The 26,758-nt window shown below is 37.4% G+C and overlaps 1 long non-coding RNA gene across 1 annotated transcript in view; it reads right to left on the bottom strand.

Annotated features, from left to right (window-relative positions):
* Positions 1-5,889: 5,889 nt before the first annotated feature.
* LOC129721759 (uncharacterized) overlaps positions 5,890-26,758 on the bottom strand; it is a 95,788-nt gene continuing 74,919 nt past the window's right edge. Inside the window, exon 2 of the long non-coding RNA XR_008727461.1 lies at positions 5,890-6,172. This is a non-coding gene — a long non-coding RNA (uncharacterized LOC129721759). The remainder of the gene's footprint in view (positions 6,173-26,758) is intronic.

Genomic DNA, 26,758 nt, shown 5'->3' with positions numbered 1-26,758 from the left:
GTATGACAATATTAGTTGCATCCTGCGGTGGCGGTATAGAGGAAAACCAAATTCATTTCATCTTGATATTAGAGTTCCGACATTAGTATTTATGTTTTTCAATTAAATTTTTTTTTTTTTTTTTGAATTTGCATTTACAAGATTTACTTTCCATAACCTTACTTGTAATTGAACAACGCTATGCAAACATTAATTGCCGTGGCTAATGTTGTGCATCACTCTTGCCCAGTTTATTTTCGAAAATAACAGACATATAACCTTCAAATATGATATCTTCGTTGTTCTTTGGTATCTTGAAACTAATCAAATTTTTTCTGATTGATTCTGTATACTGATAAAATGTTTAAATTGACCTGAATTGAATGTCAAAATGTTCATAAAATTCTATGTCAATTTCAAATTTTCTGTGAATATACATTTTCTACTAAAACTGTCATTCATTATCTATATTTTTTCCACGAGCTTGTAACTGCAGGAAAAAAATTGATGGGACATCTTTGCCGCTTTGTGATCGGTGAGTGAGCCAACTTTAACAAGACAAATAGATATAGAAGGAAGAAGTTTAATTTCTACTAAATCGTACTCAATTAAATATTTTATAGAAGGTTTCCTTTTCGCGTATTAAAGAAAATTCGCTGTATTAGAATGAAAGGTGTTCATCAATAGTCTGGAAACCAAATTAAGGGGGAAATTTGGGTCTAGAGCTCTATAGCTATATTTTAGAGAAAAACTTTGTTCAACAAAGTTGTTACATATGATAAAGCGCTTATTGAAAAAGTATCAAAAATTGGGGTGACCAAAATTTTCAATGCTATCGAGTATCTAACTTTTTTTATTTTTGTAGATAGAAAACCTTGTTCTACAATTTTATAGCTCGAATAATTTTAAGTAACTTTGTAAAAAAAAGATTTTCTCTAAAACATTGCTATATAGCTCTAGACCCAAATTTTCCCCTAAATTTGGTTCCTGGACCATTGTGAATGTTGAAGAGAATATTTTTTCTTCTAAGGTAGAGTGGTACAAAAAAATAATCAAAATACAGACCCCGTTCGATTTTGGCAACACGTCAGAATATTTTCTGTTGCCAAAATCGAACCATGCCAAAAATGAACGGTTCTTTTTTCATGACTTTTTTGACTTTTTAAGTGGTCAAAGACGACCTTAACAGTAGAAATGGCCACCAATGAACTAGTTTTAGTTCCAAGTCGTTTAAGGTGTCGCTTGATGAATTCGGGCTGACGACCTAGATACTTGATATTACCACCCGAACCAAAATACCTTCCTTTTGGAAGATGTTGAGTTTAAATTGGTTAAAATAAATCAAGCAAACTACAAAAGTAAAACGAGCTCAAATCAAACATAGCTTTAAAAAAAAATATAAAATTATTGTAGTCCTACGTCAACTATGCGGTCGTGTCTTGGATACCACCCTCATACTATTTTTTAGTCCATTACAGTAATTTTTTGTTGAACCCTTGGTATCTTTTGCATCTAATATGCAGTTAAAATCACCGCCTATCACGTGGTTTAGAGCACATGTCTTGTTCAAATGGATGGCTATTTCGCTAGCGTAAAACTTTTCTCGTTCCATTTTGTACTGGTTGCCAGCTTGGCATATAATTTGTATTACCTACTCTTACAGAAACAATTCTTCCGTTGGAACCACAAATGATGTCGTCAGCTTTAATTCCTTTTCGTATTAAAATCGCAGTACCCTGACCATTGTTCACATTCACTATGGCAGAATGCGTAGTTATGAATGAAAAATTATGAAAGGCTACTTCTTGACAAAAAACTATATCCGCGGCAGCGTTACGAATAAAATCATTTAAGAGACTAAGCTTCACACGTGTTTGTATAGCATTTAGATTAATGCTAACAAATACTCTAGTAAAGAACATCTTTAAAGTTGAGTTTTACCAGTACTTTTCAACAAAGACGACTTGCTCCTTTTGTTGGCTATATCCTCGATCCCTTGCAACACACTGTTCTGGCCACTGTTGTCGAAAATTGCTGCATTTGCAGCGTTGAGTCGTTTGGTCCTTCGCGTTTCCATTGATCGACTGCTCCTCGGTGAAACATTTTTCCATTCTCCTCCTTCTTGGGTAAGTGTTCTCAGGGGGGATGCCTCTGTCGCCCTTCTAGTTACTGCTACGTTGGCAGAAGAGTCAGCTAGTTCTTCTAGCTGTTCCAAAACGGCCGTTTCTTCTTGTGGGTCCGAGGATTCAGCACCACAGATTTGGTTTATACCTTTTGTGATGGTTGCAAATGTCACTGGTTGGCGATTCTCATCACTGATAATAGTTGTGTTAACAATTCTCGACTGTACTGAAGGACGTGATGGACAATCTGCCTTTACGTGACCCTCCTCCTTACATACAAAACATCGATTACGTAAGCCTTCATAGAAGATACGGCACTTGAAATGTCCGATGTACAGTGCAGGTGGTATTTCCAATTTGACCTCCATATGTACGCCACGCGTACCGTTAAAGGCATCAAAACCAAGATCCGAAGGCAGTTTCTCTCTGACTATTTGTCGTACTGTTCCAAATTTGGCCATTACCTTCGCAATGTCCGCGTCAGTAAATTCGGGTGGGAGATTGAAGATTCGAACATAACGGAAAAATCCGTCTGCTGTTGCCACGTGCACTTGAACCTTCCTACCGTCGCCATATGTAAAGGTTTCCGTTGTCCGTAAACGCTGAGTGGTCTCCTTCATCACCGTCTCATCTTTGAATTCAACGAAAAACGTGTTTTCTGCAGAGTCCCGGTTCACCGAGTGTACATCCAAGTCCTTGATTTTGAGATCCCTAGCAATAAAGCTGATTACCTTTTTAAGCGAAGGCATAACGCCACCTTTTCCAAAATCGAATCCAATTGTATTCTTCTTCTGTGTACGATCCATTATCACTGTTCCTTTGTTTTGTAAAACAATAACCGGTGACCTTGGTCCCGGGTTTAATAGTGAAACAAAACGATCGATTGGACTTAACTATAAAGGCGTCTTCACCCGACCGAGTCTCATCCACTTCTGTGCCCCTTAGAATCATTCATAAATCATAGAAGAGCTTGAGTGCATGGTTCTAAGTCGATTAATTAATTTATTTATCAGCGAGATATCGGTAATAGATAAGAAATATGTGTCAGTAACATCCAACTAGCCTCAGACCCAGTAGCGTAGCTAGGGGGGTGCGGTTCGCACCAGGCCCACCACTCAAAGGGGCCCCAAAATCTTGCGAACATCGAACCGGTCAACATGCCCATCTGAACTCAACCTCATATATTTGTGCTCGCCACTCTGCTCTCATGATTCACACGGACTCTCATGATTCACACGGATAGAGTAAACGTGATACCGATGTTCATTTTTACCATGATTCGTAATTCGACTGACGCCGAAGTTGAATGTTTTCCGATCGCAGAAAACATTCGATGCAACGTGGAAACACGTAACAATGGAGCGGTTTTTTTCGATGCTGAAAACGCTGTCTAGGGTATTTGTTTAATTATTCATCTCATTAGGCTGACGTTCACGAAGAATGCATGGAGTAAACACCAGATTGAACAAATAAACAAAATATGATTACGTGCTTTCATAGAATCGCCTATCAATGGAAATTCGGTAAACTTAGCTAGTTTCATTCTGAATTTTGTAAAACAAACCATTTCTCACAACACTCCCATACTCATTTCAAAACCTAAATAATTGCTCAAATATTCACATCACGACGCCCCCATATTCATCACATAGTTAATCTTATTGTTAATGAACGTAGCCGCATACCGTCGTAGTAGGTTTCCTAGGTATCCGCTGTAGTCGTTTACGCGCAAATTGGTAGTCTAGGTAACCACTGCAGTGCTGTCGGTTTATGTCAATTATGTCGGAATTATTCAAATTTAAAGTTTGTTTTTTTTTTTTGGAAATTCAAGGTTAACATTTTGAAGATTAAAGAATTCTTAGTGTAGTGAGTGATTTTGTTTAGTGATTAATACAAAATGTAGTCCGCAAATGATGGAAAAAACTTTGGTTGGCTGCTGAATGAATCCCGTCGTAGCCGTATAGAGCAATGGGTAGATTTCGTTTTCTTAGTTAGGTGACCGAAATAAATAAGTTTTGTAGTGTAGATGCTCGAATATAATACCAGAAATTTTAGGTAAGTTTTTGAGGATTCTACTTCATTAGAAATCTAAAGTGAAGTAATAAGAATCCATTCCATGGATTAGTTGATTTGTTTGGTTAGAAAATATGTGTTTTTCTAGTTTTCAATTGAGTTTTCGTTTTATAATTATGTGCTGAGATGAATAATGGAACAGTTCCCCTATCTGTGTTGCTGTGTTTCTAACATGAAACAGAGCGAGGGAAATAATCCGCGTTCGCACGTGACTATATGATTTCTGATTTTGCCAATCAAAAAGCACGGAAAGTGTGTATCTTAATTAACCTTATTTTCGATTTTGCGGAAAACGGAATAAATAAGTATAAAAATCTAATTTTTTGTTTGTCTCAATTCCTTTCATGGAAGAAAAACTGCCCAGTCGTTTTCATTGGGGGCCCACAATTTCGTTAGTGCACTAGGCCCACCAAACCATAGCTACGCCACTGCTCAGACCATTTCGGGCTTACCCCACAGTATTTCTACAAATTTATCGCTTTAATTTACCTCAAATCGAATACCTGTGATCGCTAACAATACAGGCAATAAACTGTAGAGCAACGAAAAATTATTCTAGTTTTTTCAAATGGATAAAAGCTTATGTTCCACTCACGAAAAATAACATCCGTTTACGCATCAGCTGCAGTAGCGTTAGTTTTGTTTATTATTTTGACGTTTGACGTTTCTCGGTGGCTTCGTTGTGTCTTAAAATATTTAAAATATTAAATACCAACACTTCACATATTCCAAAACACAGTTAATTAGCGTTTTCTAGTAAAATCCTAGGGGTGACGGTCTTACCCTCAGTGCCGGGCTTACCCCCAGTTCCCCCTAAATTTTAGTTTTCCAATTTTGATTTTCGCAATAATTATTTTGGATTTAGGATTTCAGAGATTCCAAATTCTGGCTTATGTTTTCTTTGCTCCACGTTTTACATTGTATATAGATACGATTTTGTTTTTTCGTTCATTAAGCAGACAAGGTGTGCAGTAAGGAAAAAGAAAAATAAGCAAACTGGAAATATGATACAGATTTGGAAAAATATACCGCATCCCGACAAGACTTGAACCCGCAATCTCCCTGTCTCCGGCACGGTGTTTTGACCAATTAAACTACGGGGGACGGTGGTACTGTTCCACAATCTATATGCGTATCACATTCCACTGCCGACTTTTTCTATTGCTCATTCCTAACTACACACACTGCTGTGCAAGCGTTATTTATACGACTGAAAGGAATGTGCCATCACACACAGAAGAGTCAGCTGATGCTGATAACTCTTATAGACCTGTGTGATGGAGACCAAAGTCAGTCTGAGTCGTGCATGCAAGTGCGACACAACAACGGAAGGTGCTTTCGCTTTTCCTACTGCACATATTGTCGCTTAATGAACTTGAATGTTAACGGGTAAAAGCCCTTGTTAGAAATTTAGTTAGAAAAACGATTTCGCTTACTTCATTCTTCTTGTTATGTTTTCAGTCAAGATCCAACTTTTTAGGGGTTTTTCGTCTATTGCATCTCATTGCTTTGTTTAATCCCAATTCTATGAGGTACTCCCTTTTCTGTCTATAATTTGACCCTATCGATTGCTGAAACACTTCCATTTGATTCGTTTCCCAATCAAAACCGGAACATATTTAATCATTTTCCCAAACAGGCCGCAATACTGCCACAATCTCTTCATTCCGACATCGCAATCAAAATTTTACTCTGATGACGGCAGTAAAACTCACCTTGCTGATAGCTCATCGTATGCTTAATGCGTTCCGTCGTCGTCAATGTCCTGTTTCACCTCACTGTTTGTCCTCTTCTCTCGCTTCTCTTCTCTGGTCTCGCTAGTGCGACTGTTTCTGCCTCTGCTCGAAGCACAATTAATTTATCCACAGTAGCACGTTTCGATTACTCATCGTCATCATCGGTGTCGTCGTCAACACGGGGCGCATCGTCATCACTGGCAGCAATCGAAAGGACACACCGATAATCAAACTGCAATCGGATCCGAAACCGAAGCACACCTGGAAAAAGCGCACACAGAGAGAAACAGGAGAACAGAATTAAAATACACAGAATCCGTTGAGTGAAAAACCATAATCGTTAAGTCGAGCATATTAAAAACATGATACAGATGCTGTCGGCGCACCGGGCGTTGATGTGCATTTGCCGGTGGGGTTCTTATGTGTGTTCTCTATCCTGTACCCTGCACTGGCAGACGTGGAAATTTTCGGTACCGGCGACAAACTAGAAAATTCGATTAAATTCAATTAAATCCACCTCTGTTTTTCGAGATCGATACACTTTCGATGCTTGTGTGTACCGACTCGTACGGTTCGTACGAGTAGAAAGATTTTGCAATCAAACAAAATTATTTCCGGAAATTAAAAGATCAAGCATCTCCAGTGAAGTAGAGACTAGAAGAGAAAAAAAAACATTTTTTTTTTCATTTAAATATCACCTTCATCGTCAGAGATTTACAGTGATTTCCATCCCCAAAACAACGACCAGCTTGTACAAAGTTTGGCAGAAATTCTCGTGTTGTTCATCAGCAACATCAAAGCCAAACCGGACCTACACAAACACTTGCTCGCTTCCACCCGGTCTATCAGGATGGTCTTGTTCCGATTCGGAAACTCCGAACGAACAGTTTTCCGGATTAACACGACCGCTAGCCTCCCCGGCCACTGACCCTACCCGAAAACTTGCCACGAAGCAGGCGAGAGCCTCAATCAGCTACCGGTGGAGTAAATGTTTGTTTAGGACCCCCGAGGCAACGCAATTTAGTTTGCTACTTCACGAGGGAATGTCATTGTTAGTTTTAGGTTGAGCAATAAATTAATAATGGTGTAGGGTGGCCAATAATAATAGTATCTTCGGTCAAAAAATCGGAATTAATATTAATAACATGCATTCATAGCGTTCTGGATACGAACTCTATTATGTTGGATTAACCGCATAAAGTATGGTGAAAGGCGCAGTTTCATGATGCAAATACCTGAAAAGAGTAACCAATTTCCATAATATGTACCTAGGTACTAGTACGGATCAGTGCAGCATGCACCGTTTGATCTTCAATCATCATCGTTTCCGCGTCATAGAAATGCACCATGAAAAGCGAACCTCACTCAGCCACGGACATCAAAAACGGAATCTGTGTGCGGTAAAAAGTATTAAACTTCTTCGTGCTCATTCAAGCGATGCTCGATTCTTCGACCCGTTTACTGTTTAATTTTCTAATAGCATAATTTGACGCAATCGTAGTAAATCCCGGCGGGTCGGGAAAATCAGTTCAATAACAAATTAGGTCCCAGGTCCGAACGGATCGCAATCTGTCCTCTAATGTCAGCGAATCTGCGGTGACACGTTCATTACGATTATGAATATGCATTCCTGTGTACAGTTGACAGCAGCTGGCATATTGCTGATTGCGGAATCCACGAATGTCTGTGTCTGTGTGTGAGTGAAAATTCGTCGCTTGCCAGAAGCTGTTTTTCACCGAATACCGAATGATGACGGATGCCACACTGATGATGTATTGTGTCGCTGCTTACTGTAGGTACTGAACGGTGAACACAGTGAAATCCGTCAGTTGGGTAAACATTTGTCGACGTTGTTCGGTTGCCCAGAATGGTGTTGAGTGGCAGAGATTTGTACGCCAAATAGACTGACGACTGGGTGGTGAAGCATTTGGGATTAATATGTAGTTACATTTGTCCTCAAATTTCGGATAATTTTGGTTATGGTTATGGAGAAGGGAAACTATCATACGAGTGATGAATAAACATAATGATTAGGAGATAATGTTCATGCAATCAACACGAAATTCGTATTTCCGTGTGACAATTGATAACTGACACAGTTATTGTTAATCATATTAAAAGCAGTCAAATATGTTGAAAACCACAGAAATCTTCCAACCGAAAAGAGAGTGAAAGGAAAAATCTCATGCATGTCAATGACGTTGAAAATGTTGAAAAGGACAAAAATGTGGAAACGTTTAAAATATAAATATGCCTTGAAGTATCCAAAATAAAAAAAAATATCACAAAAATCCAAAGTGTCAAATATGAAAAATAGCGAAATTTTCAAAAAGCTGTATTCGGTAGTACCCTCTCAAAGTTCAATGAATTTTAGCGAGAGTATAAACCTCACAAAACTAAGCAACTTTGTATACTTCATTTTTCTATAATTTATCTCAACTTCTTTCATTTTCGATTATTAGTGTGCTTGTAGATTAGTTTTAAAGTTAACTTGGAAATTTGATACACATATTTTCGTTAGAGACTGACCTCTGGCAGGCTTCTCTGAACCTAGACAGTATAACTTATTCACCCTCCGAAACTTTATCTAAGCTGACTAGTTGGGGAATCCCAGTTGGTTTATCAACTTGAAATCTGAACAGAACACCACCATTTGGAAGGAGAGAATCGTCTGACGTGAATATGTTAAAAAGGATTGGACCCAAAGGGCTACCCTGAAGGACCCAAGCGTCAACATTAAATGTATCAAAATTGGAATTGTTCAGACCCTAAATTGACTATCTGACAAACAGTTTTGATGAGGCCATCGGGACGGGAAGTAACCCAGCTTCAAACATTTGTTGAAGATCTTTGCGAGGTGATAGAACAAGTCAATGTTCAAGTTTTTCAACTCGAGATTGATCACACCATCGACGCCCGCGGCTTTCATATTTTTACAAGATTTTATGGCTGCCATTACCTCATCAGCAGAAATTTGCGATACATCAGGGATAACTAAAGTTGTGACAGAAATTCTGGACAGCTGCCAAATCGGGCTCAGATGTGCTCACCAGGGAATAACCAAGGTTATGCAGTTTTACAAAATGCTGAAGAGCATTTGCTTTTGCAGTTGGTGTTATTAACTGAACTCAACCTGCGTGCTAATCAAGACGAGAGAAAGGCTTAGGGGGTTTGCACAACCTGGAAAAGAGCGAATTCGATCCTCAAATTTTTATTTCTGAGATCTACCAACCGGGACTGGGAATTTTATTAAGATGATTATAATAGGATTTAAGTGGGGCAGAAATTTGCGCCTAGTTGTGTTACGAAGCTTTATATGAGATTTAGTTGAGCTGTTTCGATTCAGAGTGTTACACTCCAGATCGGTAGCAGGAACATGTTGATCCCAGGCTGTGGATAGTACCTTGTCGATAGATTGCAAGTACTGACCCATGTCGTCCATCGACTCTAGCCCGATGTTGAGGGATGTTGATGTCAATACAACAAATTTTGCCGATGTCGAGTTAATTTGATGCAGCCTTTGATTTGATTTGAACTTTTGCAGGTTATTGGATGAATCGTTCTTTGAGCTGGGTTGTGACGGACAGTAGGCTGCTATGACAATAATAGGACGGGAGTAGAAACCTCGACCCCAACCGCTCCGATGGCAAAGTATGAACAGAAGTGTTTTATCAGCTCTGTATTTGGTCTCCTGAGTACAGAATTTGTTCGGTTCCTTGTATCAGAACTGTGAGTAGGAATGGCGAGTCGCTGGTTGTGGTGTGCGTTTATATTGTACAAAATATTGTGCATTTGTGTCACGCATTGCAACTTCCGCAAGGTTGTTACCGGCAGTATAGATCCATCAGCATCCGCAAACAAATTAAGCATAGGATATAATCGGGGTTTCTTAAAGATTGCTTTCAGACAGCGATTCTGTATCCGTTGAAGTGATTTTCGTTTCGTTTTATTGCAACTTCGACTGGCCAAATGCGTGATGAAGTGTTAGAAGTTGCTTGCGTGGGAGTAATTTAGAGGTCTCCCATAGAAGGCCACAAACTGAACTTAGACTGGACGACACTATGATGTTTTCATATCAATGAGGAGTCAAGTATAAGTCCAAGATATTTAAAAGTGCTTTCTTGAAGGATCTAAGTTGAGTTTACTAGAAGAGGGGGACGAGCGAAATATCATATATCTTATCTTGCTTAGGTTGAGTGACAGGAGGTTCTTGGCAAAGTACTCCTGCAGCAAGCCCATATCCTCCGACATTCGATTTTTTATGACTTCCGGACTGGAACCTGGATACGACAGGGGGATATCGTCAGCAAACGCGCGGTTTGCCATGCAATCTGAGTTTTGCTATATCGTTTACGAAGATTAGAAACAGCAACGGGCCTAAATTGCTTCCCTGTGGAACGCCAACAGTCAGATCACACATGGCACTTTTGGCTCCATAGGTTTCGACGTACTGCGTTCGGCCAGAAAGATAGCGACCAATTTATCGATTGGCAACACCTCTAATTTTGTAGTACTCAAGTTTTGGTGATCGATGGTATCGAACGCTGTTTGCAAATCAATGAACAAGACTCCCATCGATTTTCCTAAGTCTTGTGCTCCTGTGATATTGTCAACGAGTTCCCAAGCGGCAGTTAAAGTACTCGAGCCAGCACGAAATCCATATTGATAATTGTATAATAAACGGAATTTATAAGTTGACAATCCTTTTAGCCAACAACTGTTCCAATATCTTGTTCATTGTGGATAACACAGAAATTAGGCGATAATGACTGATTTCCGTTTTGCTGCCGGACTTGAAGTCAGGATAATGTCCTGATTCAATGCATTCGTTAAAGACATCTTTAAGCAAAGTTGAAAAAAAAGACATGGTGAGTTTTGTGACATGAGGCTGGAATGCCATCTAGTCCACAACTTTTGGAACTGTCTAGTCTATTAATTCTGAGGATGATTTTTTGTTCTGTTGCTGGCTTCCGTTATTGCGTATTGCTGAGGCAAGCTGGGGTCCTACGGTGCTAAAGTAGTCGATAAACGCATTTGAAACTACTGAGCCATGTGATGTTACATAACCATTCAGTTCGAGTTCGGTGGTATTCACCTTTGATTTCTTCCGGCCCAACGACTCGTTCAGATTTTTCCATATATTATTTTGATCTTCAGCTCGAAAAATCGAGCTACAGTAAGACTTCTTTGCTCTCTCCTTTTCTAATTGAACTTTTCTAGATACATGGTCTAGAAATTTCTTCAAATGATTATCGGTGGGCCGTTTTTTATGTCGTGCGAGCACTTTTTTTTATATGAATGAGTTTCCAGAGGTCAAATGACATCAAACTATATCAAATTAATGGGTTAAGATTGAAACTGGCAGCAGCTTACAGCAGATGTTCTCCCTAAACGCGGTAGCTACGCCTCCACCCATTGTGGGGGTTCGATCAAGCCGAACAACTAGGAAGTCGGGAGGGTAGATGTTGACATCTGGTTTAAGATGCGTGTTGATGACAATGCCGTACTTTTTAGCGAGCAAGCGTTCTAATTAGCGATGTTGATGTGTTCACGGTTCATATTTGGTAAGAATGGAATCCGCTGCTTACAGCTGTACATCTTGGGTTTTGCTGGTACCAAGGCCAACGTACGCTTCGGCCAAAAGATGCACGAACTCTTCCATAGAGAGCAAGAAATCTGCGTTGGTTTCATCGAAGCCTGCTCATGCGAGCTTCATTTCAGCAAATAGCATTGAGAACGAATAAAAAAACTCTTAGCAGTAAACATTCTAAAGGCATTGGTTTTCGAGTAATTTCTTTATTTAAGCTCGAAAAATTATAATTATTGAGGAAAATACACGTTTTTCTTAATTTGTCCATGGTTCTCCAGCAAAAACCATACATTCATTGGAATGCTTGATCAAAAATATACAATTCATTCTTTGACAACAAATCGGAACTTAGAACTCATGGGTGTAAAAAATCATTCCATCTGTGAAAAATGCTCAGTTTGCTAAGTCAAAGTTTCATTCAAATCAAAAATGGTCGATATTCGACCATAGGTCATTTGGCGCGATCTTGCTCATGTACTGGAACCGGGCGTCGCGAATCGATGGCAGAAAAATTTTGTTCGTTGTTCACTGGGACTTTTCTGCGACCGGGTTGGCTGTTTGTTGAGGGTCTTTTGCAACTTATGACCACAGCTTCACAAATTGCGCAGACAGGGTTGGCGGTTTCCATTCGTTGGCAAGCATCAGAGGCGTTTAGCCACAATTGATGCAACGGTTGGCCATAGGGGATTTTTTATCCCTGTCCAAACATCAGGCAATTAGAGCAGTGTTAGACTGTTAGAGTCTTGTTGTGACGCGTCATCTTACGGATCTGAATGGGCTTGAATATTTTTACCTTCAGTTCCTCTTCCATATCAGTAAGACCACGAAAAACTACCTTAAGAGGCTTTTTCCCTTTAATATCATGGGATAAATATTTCACCTCACGCTACAGCAGTATCACTCGCACCGCCTTGTAGTGTTTCATCGTCGAAACCAACAGTTTATAATTCTTTTAAACTGCTCCATAGAATTTACCTTCTCTTGATAAACATGACATGAACAGTTCTGCAAACGGTAGAATACGTAGCTATTTATCAAGCAGAAAACAGTTCTTTTGTATTGATTTGTGTAAAAGTTCTTTGATGCCTATTGACCTAGGCGTCCCGCAAGGAAGCAACTTAGGTCCGCTTTTGTCTATGTTGTATATCAATGTCTGGTTGAGAGGAATCTCAGAGGAGTTAGTCACATAAATAGTGATTTGAAATTTCTTAAAAAAAATTTCAACTACTTTCACTTAATCCTGCTAAAACAAAATGTATGTTTTTCCATTCTCCTAGAATGCCGGTACAACCGCAGGAAAACGTTATACTAGACTCTTGGGTAATCGAGAAGGCTACCCAGTAACCCGAGTAACACACAAAACATGTTAGAAAAGAATTCACAATGACAGTAGTCATATAAGAGTACTATAAGCGCAATTGAAAACTTGCGTTGTTTTATTCTTATTCTCGAGATGTTCTTTTATAGTATAATTGTAATATTTAGATTATTGAATATAAACTGCCACTGCTCGTGTGTAACTTGTGTTTATGATGTTATCAAAACTGCACAGAAAACAACTTAAAATACATCATTTGCGAGAAGTTGTTTTTAATCAGTGATTCAACCACATTTCGAAAACAAGCTCGGTTTTTCCTGGTTTTGGAGATGTTTTTCAATAGTATGGGCATACTCATCGTGTGTAACAAAGAGGCTCATATTATTTGCACAGAACACTGAAGCATGTTGAAAAAAACGGATGAGTTGATTATTTTTTCCGCGCCCTAAAAGCAAATGCACTCTGTGTGAAGAAAGCAAAATACGCAACATCAGAAAGTTTGTATTGTAAAGAGAAAGTCCCGCAGAGAGACTTTCTTGATCGCAACTGATAAAGTATAGATAGCGCACGTTTATTGCTCAATGATAAGGGCACTAAGATGAAAATTCTAGCTGGGAAAACTTTTCTGACTGTTTCCTTATTAACCTGTTCTGTAGCGTTTACGTAGGGCTCTGCGCTATACTCACTGTGCTATGCTCACTGCGTTTTTTACTACCACGGCGCAGGTCTAAGATAAATTTAGCTCAGACACAGTAAATTTACTCAACAGCACGCAGCTTTAGCTCGCCTACTCATGTGTGTAGTTATATTCCACACTCCCTACGCGCAAAGGCATCGCTCAATAAGGTTGTGTTTTTTTTCTTGCTCATCACAATGCCTACTAAAAAACTGATGTGATGCAATTTATGTGTTATAAACGCACAAAGATGAGTGAATGGACAAGACTGAGTATGGGTTAAGCGAACAATAACTATTACATGAATGGCACTTGTTTTCAAGTTGTCTTCCAGATGTTTACACTATTAACCTACATTGAACCCTTGTGTGGAAAACCACACAAATGAATTTTGTTTTGATTTTTTTTCGAAAACTTGTCAATCGATTTTGATGAAACTTCTTGACAATTCCTAAACCATCAATCTCCTATCAATACATTTTCTCCCAGGGAAAAATATTTTTGGTTGATGAGATATTTAAAAACTTACGTTGTTTACCCTGGTGTGTGGATTTCCACACATACAACATTCGAATTTATTTTGGACAAGAAACAACTTAATTTTGCCCCAAACAAATTTTTTTCATTGAGTGCTTTCATACCTGAAGCTATAGGTACCAATTATTCCTGTATCAAAAATCGAATAAGGTGTGTATGTGTGCGGAAGTATGTGTATGTGTGTATATTCTCATTCTTACGACCAATATATCTCCATTTTCTCAGCAACGGCTGAACCGATTCGATTGTTCTTAGTCGCGTTTGAAAGAACTTAAAGTCTAGTTAGTTGATGGAAAATATCGTTTTGATCCGAAGGTTCATTCAAAAATGACGTAACAAAAGGTGATCAATTTACATGGGAACTGATAAACTAATTGAATTTTATTCAACGGTTCGACTGATTTTAGAAATGTATAAAGGTGCATTCTTGTAACTCGCATCAAAATCAAATCAATCAAAAGGCTACGTGGGACATGTGTAAAAGTATGTGTTTATTTGCTTCATCCCAGTGTGAGAATTTTCACACATATGGGTTACGAATACGCTAATGCTAAAAGTACCTATTTAGTGTTTGCACAGCCTGGTTGAGCAGTGTTCAACAATTACACAGTTTTATGTTTACTGCAAGACAAGTATACTCGCACTTTTAGGTATATTGAAATATTGAAATAAATTTAGAATGGATCTCCCGAGATGGTCTAACAAGCCAGTCGTCGTGGGTTCGAGTCTCGGCTCGGGAGAAACTGTTAGTGTTAGTAGGATCGTAGCGCTAGCCCCGCAATAGAGATAAGTGACTTTTCACTTACGCACATTAATGAACGTGTAAACTCATGTAAAGTTGCTTTTGTTTCCTCCAAAATGTAAATCATCGCATCTCGTTGCTCCGACTTTTTATCACTTTTTACTATTTTTGGTCGATAATGTTAAGCAGCTTCCCCCGATTCATGATCACGAATGAAAAATTCATTCAGAAACGAGTTTAGAACTTATAATAAGTATTCAACTGAATATTTGTCCAGCTGCCAAAAACATAGCATAGCAAACAAAAAGGCGATTTGTAAATACTTCCCTCAACTAGGTGCACTAATACATTCGTACGTAAAAAGGTCTATTGTCCTTTACACTAAACATTTGACTGCGAAGTCTGTGTATAATGAACGAATCGGAATGTAGCACCAAGCGAATGCGCGAAATGCGCGAATGTCTTTATTGCACTGTGTTAGTACAGATATATCCAAGAAAAAAAACGACATTGCGATTTACTACGCATGTAAGAAAGAGATGCCAGATAGTTATTTACGAACTAAGCCCATGCGGTGGTGGGGTAAATTGACTCTTCGTAATGAAATAAATCAGCGAACATTCTGTAATGCATAATCTGTTTTCCACAAATTGACAAATATAAAACGGTATCCAATGAAAGGCGCATGATTTTTTCAGAAGTAAAACACAGTGTTTCACCATTAAATTTGACGCGCACGTAGAACTTTGTATAACCTCGAAAGGTTGATTTAATATTATTTCTTGTTTTTCGGTGATTTTTCTAAATGCCATAATCACTATTTTTTTATTGTTCCTATATAAATCAGCACCGTTATGCAATCTTTTATTTTGAAGTTTTATGCTTGCGTCAACGATGTTTTGATTAGTTAGCAATTACAACTTGAAAATAACCTGTTTTGAACGTTTTCTTACCGAATTGGTACTCGAGATGTATTTTGCAGCTTCAGTCTAACAAGTTGGCTTGCTTCCATGACGTTATATAATACTTTATATAGCACCAGTACTTGTTATAGTAACCTCCAATTTTTGCACTTTTCTGATGATAGAGATGTCATGGAAACGGTAATGTTAACTGAAATCTACAACTGAAGGTTGTATTAGAGGAGTTATCCCAAATGTTCTCTAACAACGTGTGTTACTTGGGTATTGTCTCGAACACTTAACCCAAGATGACAGCCCCATCACGCTCTAGAAAGGGGAAACAAATACACTACGAACATTCAAGAAAATATAGCTCGGCATGGACCTAGGCAACGAGAAACGGATCACGAGTGGAAACTCGGTACCGAGAAACCTGCAAGTCGCTAAATTTTGTGAGCAGGGACAGGGTGCTTCTTGAGCAGCTAGAACCCCGCAAGTTCGGCATCGTGGCTCTGCAGGAGATCTGTCGTAAAGGTGAGAAGGTGTGAAAAGTCCGTGGAGGCAAGACCCAGTTCTACCAGAACGGTGGAGGTTTTTGTGTTATGGGCAGAATGCAGGATCGCTTAATCAATTGGAAGGCGATCAACGAGAGGATGTGTCTGTTGAGCATTAAAGATCATTTTTTCAATTACAGCATCATCAACGTGCACTGCCCGCACGAAGGTAGACCTGACGAAGAGAAGGAATCGTTCTACGCGCAGATGGAAGCTACATACGAAGGCTGCTCGTCACGGGACATCAAGATTGTCATCGGGGATATGAAGGTCCAGGTTGGTAGGGAAGCGATGTATCGATCGGTGATAGGGTATCACAGCCTACACACCGACACGAACGACAACGGCCAACGATGCATCAACTTAGCAGCTTTCCGAGGTCTAGTGATTGGAAGCACCTTCATTCCACGCAAAAATATCCACAAAGCCTCCTGTCCACCGAACAACAAATGAAACTGGCCACGTTCTCATTGTTGGCCAATTTTTATTCAGACCACCACCTAGTAGCAGTCCATGTGCGTTCAAAATATTCCACGGTATTTCACACACGTCAGAACCGTCCACCACGGCCAAACATGTGGCAATTGACCAACCCGCAGGCTGCCGAAAATTACGCGCACCTACTCGATGGGACACTACCTTCCACGAAAGAATTGTGTGCTTCGATTCTCGACGATGGATGGGGGAAGTTCGGCCATTGGAGAGGTCGCAACCGCGGCACTAGGTGCAGTAACGTCGAGCCAACAAACGACTGGATTGACCGACGATCACGAAATGAGTTGACCACGATTCTAAGGAGGAAGAAGCGCCAGCAGGAGGAGATAAATCGTGGAGAGCTGGTGCAACTGTCTCCAGACTTCAAGGCAGCGTATGATACAGTCAATCGAGACCAGCTATGACAAATGGTGCACGACTACGGTTTTCCGGATAAAGTGACACGACTTACGAAGCTACCTCAGACCGAGTGATGTGTTACGTGTGCGTGTCGAGGACACTCTCGAATCCCTTCGAAGCGCGCAGAGTGTGGAGACAAGGAGATGGATTATCCTGCACGTTGTTCAACATTGTCCTTGAGGGTGTAGTCCGACGAGCGGGCATCGAAACGAGAGGCACGATTTTCAGCAAAGGTTGTCAACTCATATGCTTCGCAGACGACCTGGACATTATTACGAGAAACTCAGCGACGGCGGAGGCAATCTATGCCAGAATAAAAGGGGAACTAGAAGAGTTGAACTAGAAATAAATGCGTCGAAAACCAGGTATATGAAAGGAAGAGGCTCGAAAGAAACCAACATTCGCCTCCCACAGACGGTGATTATGGACGGCGACGAATTTGAAATGGTAGAGAAGTTCGTATACTTGGGATCTCTGGTAACCACCGACAATAACACAAGTAAGGAAGTCCAACGACGTATTCAAGCTGAAAATCGAGCCTTAGCTTCACCCTTCGCAGGACGCTTCGATCCAGGAAACCCTAATCAGACCCGTAGTTCTCTATGCACTCTAAACCCTGACGCTGCTCACGGAGGACATACGCGCACTGGCCGTATTTGAATGGAAAGTGTAATGGACAATATTTGGTGGAGTACAAACCGAAAGCGAAGAGTGGCGTAGCCGTATAAACTAGGGATGTTACGGATATCCGCATCCGCATCCGCAAATGCGGAAGATCAGCATAAAAATTTACATCCGCATTCGTATCCGCATCCGCATCATACCATGCGGATATTGAAAAAAAAAATTCGCTTTATAAAACTTTGTAGAAAAATATTCCTTGGTGTATTTACTGCTCGCTTAAATAGCTTTTGCACTTAGAAAGGGTCATGTGAAATAAGCAAAATAAAAAAATATGAATCGATTATCCGGAAAGTTCGATTATCCGTAGTGAAAAAAAATTTCGATATTCTGGGTAATCGAGTACCATGTAATCCGGATGATGTTCATAGCCCAAAAATCACCACTTTCAATTCCAACATTGCTAACTCCGATTCCTGGAAAACAACCGAAACGACCGAATACTACCCAGAATGGATAATTTCACACCAATATAGGGTAACCGCTCCTATATTCATCTCAGTACCTATATTCATCTCATCACGTCTTTTTGATCAATTTATCGTCAAATTTTACCATATTTTCAACGTAAAACATTCAGCCACTTGAGAAAATCGAGAATCAAATAGATTTACTTTCAAAAATTTGTAGAAATTTGGCGGTAAATTGGACAAATGAGAAAAATAAGATGAATATAGGTGCACCAAGCTGTAGAGATGAATAATGGAGCGGTTAACCTATGATCAGAGAGCTATTGACTCGATTTTGAAAATATCCATAACAAATGGTATTCGGTCATCTTGAAATCTTGAAGTTCCAAATGCCGTCTGGCATTTATTTCCAGCCTCTAGTTATTATCCTGGGTCAAAAAACACTCATGTTGAAAGGTATTAAGCCTAGCTTTCAGCACTTAAAAAAAACAAGCACGAAAAACCTTCTCACTTTCAGCTGATGAGTTATATGTCTTGTTTTTAGCACTTATGGATCAAAATCGGTTCTAAAAACGAAGCTCTATAATTTTCAATAGAAGGTAGCATCACAAAATCACAGCAGTAATTACTCGTTGGCTTATGGGGAAATTCGTTTAAGTATCTGAAAGAGTTATCTTTGCTTGGGACACCAAAATTCACAGAAATGGTCAAAAAGCGATAATGTTTCTTTTTTTCACATTGTATTTTGATATCGCTAAAAATTTTATTCCCGTTTTTTTAAGTACTATTAATGCATTTCGGTCGAACAAGTTTCAAGCCCTAACTTAAAGGAAACCCTATTTTTAAATATTCCATTCTAATGAACCAATGTTGAAAGGATCCACAATGCCTTCTATTGTCTACAGAAAAGATGCAGTGGACTGCTTCAAAGGCAAAACGAATCGAATAGTCAAAACAGCAATTTTCACACAATACCCAGTACAATTGTTACAATACACACAATAAATTTATCAAGCCACACAAAACAGACACACACACGCTCGTGTGCGGAAGAGCAAATTGTACAAGCAAATACACAATGCAGCAGAGGAAATCATTAGGAACTTTAATCTCTATCTTGCAGCTCTTGCACTCTCGATGCTACAACCCAAGAAGGTTGGGAGTGTTTTTCAGCTGTCGCAACCAAAAAAAAAGTCGAAGAAAACGGCAGAAGATTCCATTCTTGAAACCGGATGTTCAAGTGTGTGTTCTTCTGGTAAGTTGCCTTCTTTGACTTCAGCCTCTACCTCTGGTGCTGCTGCCGCTGCTGCTCCTGTCGGCATTGTTATTGAACCAAATCAGCATGGAATGGGTTTTCTATTGTACTCAAAGGGATTTCGTAATATCCAATCCATTTCGATTATCGTCCACATGTGCGGCTGTGGTGTCGTGCCCCCGGGGTGCTAAGAGGTGTATATCGAAGCAATTCCTACTTGAAATGAATACGAAGTCTTCGAACATCGTTCTCGTCGTCGTCGTCGCCATTATCGAGCAGCTCTGGTAGGCGAGATATAATGGGAAAACGATTTTTTTTTTTCTTTGAATGGTAAGAGTGGTAAGAAAATTGATGGAAGAGGGGTGGATGCAAGCTCTGCACAACAATTTTAGTTGTATTATTGGAAATTTATTTATGTTTGTATGAATGAGCTCGATAATACTTGAATGGGAGATTAAAAATTTTGTTCGCGAGCAAGCAAGGTCGAAATTCTCGATTTTTCTACATAAAAAATTAAATAAACGAAGTTTATAACAAGCACCGAAAGACACTGACGAATCCAACTGGACGTAAAATACAAGACTAAAAAAATGAAAACCATTGAAACTCAAAAAAAAAACTTCTCACTTTTAGCTGATGAGTTTTATGCGGTCGGCTGCTTGCTCCCCACATGGGAGCCGGCGGAGTGCGGCGATAACAATAGAGACAAAATTGAAAGAGAATGTGGTCACCACTGGCGATGCACTGGTCCTTTCCTGGCACTGTCTCGTCTGTTGGTGGCACACGGAAACGGAACTCGGAACTTGCTGTACAGATAATAATCGCACCCACGTCGTGAGTGGAATAAGTTCCGCTCGGATTGAAAATTGAAAAACGGATAATGTGGTTCAAATTATCTAAGAAAATGGGATTCCTCCTCCTTCCTGTCTCTGCTTAGCTCTGAACTGCGCAAAAAAACGATTGTGCTATTGTGTGAAATGCTATAGAAATGAAAAAGTGTCTTTTCTGTGTTTTGTCAAAAAAAAAAAGAAAAACGAAATAGAGCCAAAGTTTCTCACCCTCGCAGAAAAAAATAAGCGACCCACCGACGAAGTCCAAAAGAATGAGAAAAAACTTTGTTAATTTTTTACCGCTCACCCGCTTAGCAGTACCGGAATTCGCCATTGCTCTGGGCACGCCGCTTGGGTTTCTACTGACGGTACAGTTCATTACGTTGCTGGCTCTCCTCAGTGACGCGTTGTTGGCAGGATGAGTGACGGAATGCGACCGGCCGCCAGGACCGGATAAACCATTGAACTGGCAGGCGGAAACCGGAGTGTTATTGTTCGTGACATCTGCTCGAATGATGGCGGCCATTGTGTGCGCGCCACTCTCCGGGGGCAGTGAAGGAAAACTTTCCCAATAATAATCACTATTTATTAGGAAGTTTCTTTTCTCACTTTACTCACTCACCAAGGGCAGGAGAAACGGTGAATTATTGTCAAGCTTGATTTTTAAATCGGACATGTATGAGATGCTTGTTGAGTTGAAGAGAACACACCGCACTGACAGGTTAAATATATATAAAAATATGTGAAGCGAAAAATAACTTTTCGAAAACGAATCTAACTTTTTTTCGCTTATTTTTCGTCCGTCCAATTTCGCTTCTATTGTTGTGCCCATCACCGACGTTCGGGAAGGCGACAGCATTCAGGCGATCCAAACTCACGACCCGTTTAAATAACGGACTGACGCCAATAGCTTTACTTCCATTTGTGATGGAAGACGTGCTCCCAAAGATTTTCTGCCTCAAAAAAATCTAGACCAGTTTGGTTAGTTGTGACTGGAGACGCCGCCTCACAACCATCGACAAAGATGTCGGTGTTGGGATTCAAACTCAAGCAATCAGTGGGTTGACGGAGATGTTACCAACTACGCTAGGCCTCCGCTTCACCTGAGTGCTGATTTTTGACTTTTGATTTTTCTTAACTGTTTTTATCACTTCTTTCTTTTGTTTTTACTTAGGTATCTCTTTTGACCTTCTTACTTTTTCGACTAGTTTCACCTTTTTATTCCATTTACTTATTTGACTTATCACGTTTTTATTAGTTTATATATTTTTACTTACTCTTTTTAAAGATTTCACTTCTGTACTTTTGTTTTACTTTTTTACCTTCTTTTACTTCTCTTACTCTATACTTTTCTACCTGGTTTGCTAATTTTCAATAAAATAATTTTTACTTTTTTTACTTCTATTTACTTTCCTTTGCTTTACTCTTATAACTCTTTTCCTTTTTTACTTTTTTTTCTTTTGCACTTTTTTTACTGTTTTAAATCTTTAATTTTTTTAACTTCTTGCAGGTTTTTCATTTTATTACACTTTTTTCATTTCTTTGGTTATTTTACTTGACCTTTTGACTTTTTAATTTTTTTGACTCCTTTGACTTTTTTGACTTCTTTCACTTCCAAAATCTGAAAAGTCAAATAAATTTAATTATTTGACTATTTTCATTTCTGCTATGTTTATTTACTATTCGATGAAGTCGAAAAACTAAGATGACTCAACTCAGTTTTTCGTTTTCTTTGACTTTTTTTATTTCTTTGCCTTCCTTAGTTTTTTCTACATTATTTGCGTCTCTGACTTTAATGACCTTTTTTGAACTCTAGAAGCCATTTCTTGACTTTTTAAACTTTCTTGGTTTTTATTGACACTTTTGGCTTTTCCACCACCTTTGACTTTTTAACTTTTTTTACGTTATTTTATATTTTTCAGAATAATAACAAAGAATTTTATTATGAAATCAAACAGTACAATGACTAAGCGTACAAGTACGAACCATCGACCGTCCGGTGGCTTACGAAACTTAAACATCCTAGCCGATCATGCCACAGTATGCATAACTTTTTAATTTTATTATAAACAAAACCGAAGCCGATGGCACAGCGCCACTCACGGTCACTAAGGGCTGCTCACAATAGCGCGCGCACGAATATCGTACGCTCTCGCACATGCTTTGGTACGCGCTCTATAGAGCTCACAGCAAGCGGTTGGGTGTACTAAAATTTAACTCGAATATGAAACAGGGTAAGGAATACTATAGGCTAGAATAGATCCGCTTGATAGGTGTTAACTTTAGACTGGAGGGGAAAGCCTCTCTATTCTGATTTACCCTGGATATTATTTAAGGAATATTATAGTCCAATAAAGTCAATCACTTCCATCATGTCCATCACCATCTACATCAAGTGGAGTGGTTCCGTGTACTGAGTGCAAGTACAGGACTTTGTATGTTTTATATCTTTAGTCATAAATCCTGGTAGAGAAGCCCCCTCACATTTTTTCCAATTTATTTTTTATTTCTTTGAATTATTCGACTATAACAGTTTCAACGACTGTTTTTACGATCTATTGAATTTTTCTATTATTTTTCTTTATATTAACTTATTTTACTGTTTCTCCTCTTTCAATTCTTTTGATTTTTTTTATATCTTCGTCTATTTTACTCTCTTTTTCCTTATTAACCTATGTGAAATCAACGACTTTTTAGCTTTTACCTTTTTTTTTTACTTATTCTCCTTTTGTTTTTTTCTACTCTCTTCCTTATTTTAATATTTTTACTTGCTTGACACTTTTAACGCATTTTCCTTCATAATTGTTTTGCACCTTTTTAACATCTTTTGCTTCACTTACTCTTCTTACTTACTTACCTTATTCACTTATTTACTCTTCTTCTAGTTTTATTTTTATGTTTGGTTTTCCACTCTTTGCATATCTATTTTTTCTACTTTTTCTACTTTTTCTACTTTTCTCATTTTTTCACTTTACCACTTTTACACTACTTTACTGATTAGTCTTGTTCTACTATTTTTCCTTTTTTCTTTTCTTGGTTTCTAAGTTTTCTCTTTCCAAATTGTTTCTTCTCCTTTTTTATTGCTCCTATTTACACTTTTATTTTTGTACTTCTTTCAGGTTTTTCATGTTGTTAACAACTTTACTCTTTGAACATTTTCTAATTCCTTAACTTTTTGACTTTTTAAAGTTTCCTGGCTTTTTTGACTATTTTCTATTTTGATTCATTCGAATTTTTTCACTTTTATCTACTTTTTTTACTTTTCCAACTTTTTCGACATTTTTGACTCATTTAGCTTCTTTGTCATTTTTGTTTTTTCACCTATTTTACTTCTCTGACTGATGTTGACTTTTCTTACTTGTTAGACTTCTTTTAACCTTTTCGATATTTTTAATATATATAAATATATATTCTTGATTACTACATATTCCTTTTCTGTTTACTATATGATTTTTTTTATTGTTTTTTTTTTTGTTTATACTTCTTTGATTATTTTGATTTTTTTTCTTTTTCTTTGACTTTTTTACAATTTTTTTATTTCTCTGATTATTTTGGCTTTTAGTTTTATGACTATTTTTTTCAATTTTTCGTTTATTTTGACTTCTATTACCGACTAACGACTTTTTCACTTTATTATTCACTTTATTGCCTCTATTGACTTTCCTGACTTTTCTGACTTATGGATTATTTTGACACTTCTGACTTTTTCACTTTTTACTTGTTCGACTTTTCCATTTTCTCCGACTTCTATGCAAATTTATTTTTCTTTTTTGTTATTTTGAATTTTTGGTTTCTCTGAACCATGCGACTCGTTCACTGTTATCAAAAAAGGCCGAAAACATTTTTCGACTTTTATGACCTCTTGGATTTTTAGAATTTTTTGACTATATTGACTTCTGTTTTTTTTCTCCTTTTTCGATTTTATGACTTTTTTGGCTTCTTTGACTTTTTCTCTCTCCTTTTGCTTCGTGACTTTTTTGACTTATGCGAATTCTACAACTTTTTTTCTTTTTCACTTCATTTACTTTCTCTTCTTGTTTTACTTTATTTACTTTTTTTTCCTTCTTACTTAGTTCACTCATACTACTTTTTTTCTTATTTAAATGTTCTTGCTTGCTGCACTGCTTTTACTCATTTTACTTTTTAACTTTTTTTACTTTTTAACATCTTCTGCTTCTTTAACTCTTTTTACTTCTTTACCGATTGTTTTTATTTTATCTCTTTTGTTTTTATTTGTTTTATTTTGTGTACTTCTCTCACTAATTTACCATTTTCAAATACTTCTTCTAATTTTTGGCTTTATTTTGCTTGTTTCACATGTTTTACTTTACCATGTTTTTATTTCTTTGATTCTTTTGACTTTTGAAAGATTTTTGACTTTTTACATTGTTCAGTTTTTTTTATTATTTTGACTTGTTTTAGTTTTTTTTTTGCTTTAACGACTCTCCCACTTTGTTGCCTTTTTTGACTTCTCTGACTTTTTTGACTTATTGATTATTACACTCTTTACTAATTTTATTTGTTCGGCTTTTTCGTTTTCTCCTAATTCTATGACTTTTTAACTTTTTTCACTTTATTTACTTCTTTCATGCTAATTTATCTTTCTTTTTTACTGTTTTGATTTTTTGGCTCCCTTAAACTTTGTGACTTTTTTATTGTTTTCAAAAAAAACTTAAAACATTTTTTGACTTTGATGTCTTTTATGACTTATTGGATTTTTTGAATTTTTTGACTATATTGACTTCTTTTACTCTTTCTACTTTTTCACTTTCATGACTTTTCTGGCTTTTTTGATTTTGTTACTCTGTTTTCTTTGTTGACTTTTATCGACTTATGCGAATTTCACGACTTTTTTTAACTTCATTTAGTTTTTCTACTTTATTCACCTTTTTCCTGTTTACTTAGTTTACTCCTTTTATTCTACTCGTGTTCTTATTTTATTGGCTTTGGTTATCTTTCCACTTTTATTTACTTTTCCAACTTTTTCACTTCTTTTTTAATTGTTTTTATTTTCTCTTCTTCTATTTTTTTCACCTTATTCCATTGGTTTCACTTCTTTTCTTTTACAATTTTCTTTCTCTTTATTCATTTTACTCATTTCACTGATATTATACTTTTACCTTTTACCTATATACTTTTTTTGCGCTTTAACTCTTGTTCTTTTTTCAAATGTTTCCACTCTTGTTCTTTCTCTTGTTTTTCTATTTTATATACCTTTACACTCACTTTTTAGATTTCGTTTACTTTTATTATTTTTGGATCTATTTTGCTTGTTTTACGTGTTTTACTTTATTAACTTTATTCTTTTGTTGAACTTATTTCACTGCTTTTATTTGTTTATATTTCAAGCTTCTCTTCCTTCTTGCTTATTGTACTTATTTCCTATTATACTTTTTATACTTTTTTACTATGCATTTAATTTTTACTGTTGTTTGATTTTTCATCTTCTTCAAGTTTATGTACTAATTTTACTTCTTTCACTTGTTTACTCTTCTTATTTTTTCTCCTTTTACTTTTCCACTTGTTTACCCATTTTATCCTAATTCTTATTTTACTCTTTTTCTTTTTAATTTTTTTTTCATATTACTTAATATATTTTTTACGCTCTTTCCTCTCTTAATAATTTACTTCTCGTACGTTTTTTCACTCTGTTTAACGCTGAAAAGACACATATTCATATTTTGATATGCGTAGAAGGTTAACACAGTGCAACAAATTTTTTGCCTTGGCTTCTATGTATGATTTTTGAATGAAGTTTGATGCGCAAATAAATTTCCCGGAGTTCGAATATTTTTCAACTTAAGGGGTAACAATGGCGCCATTTTGAATTTTTGAGAAACTGGTAATTTTTGTGTTTTTTTCGACGCCATTTTGTTTTGAGGCCAAATATCAAAATTCCAAGAGTTTGTCCACATATTAGCATCTTTTTACCCATCAACGGTGATTCTACGAAACCGGTTTTGGCATAGTTTCAGTATATTTCACAAAGCAAAATAATATCGCTTATTTCTGAATATTAATGGTAATTCGCTAATATCTTAAAATGGTAGTCAAATTATATCTTATTTTGAGTGAAAAAGTCTCAGAAATCGAATGGTAGGTGTCTGATCAACGTGAAATGTCAGCAAAATGTTGATTTTGCCCCAATTCCCTTACAATACAAAAATAGGTTTATTTACTGATATTTTACGTTGATCAGACACCTACCATTCGATTTCTGAGACTTTTTCACTCAAAATAAGATATAATTTGACTACCACTTTAAGATATTAGCGAATTACCATTAATATTCAGAAATAAGCGATATTATTTTGCTTTGTGAAATATACTGAAACTATGCCAAAACCGGTTTCGTAGAATCACCGTTTTGAGCTCAGTTTTTGTCCGATTTAAGATCTGTTTTTTTTTTTCAAAAGATGGGTAAAAAGATGCTAATATGTGGACAAACTCTTAGAACT

Source organism: Wyeomyia smithii, chromosome 2 (genome assembly GCF_029784165.1).
Source record: "Wyeomyia smithii strain HCP4-BCI-WySm-NY-G18 chromosome 2, ASM2978416v1, whole genome shotgun sequence".
NCBI lineage: Eukaryota > Metazoa > Arthropoda > Insecta > Diptera > Culicidae > Wyeomyia > Wyeomyia smithii.
This window is presented reverse-complemented; position numbering and strand designations above follow the sequence as displayed.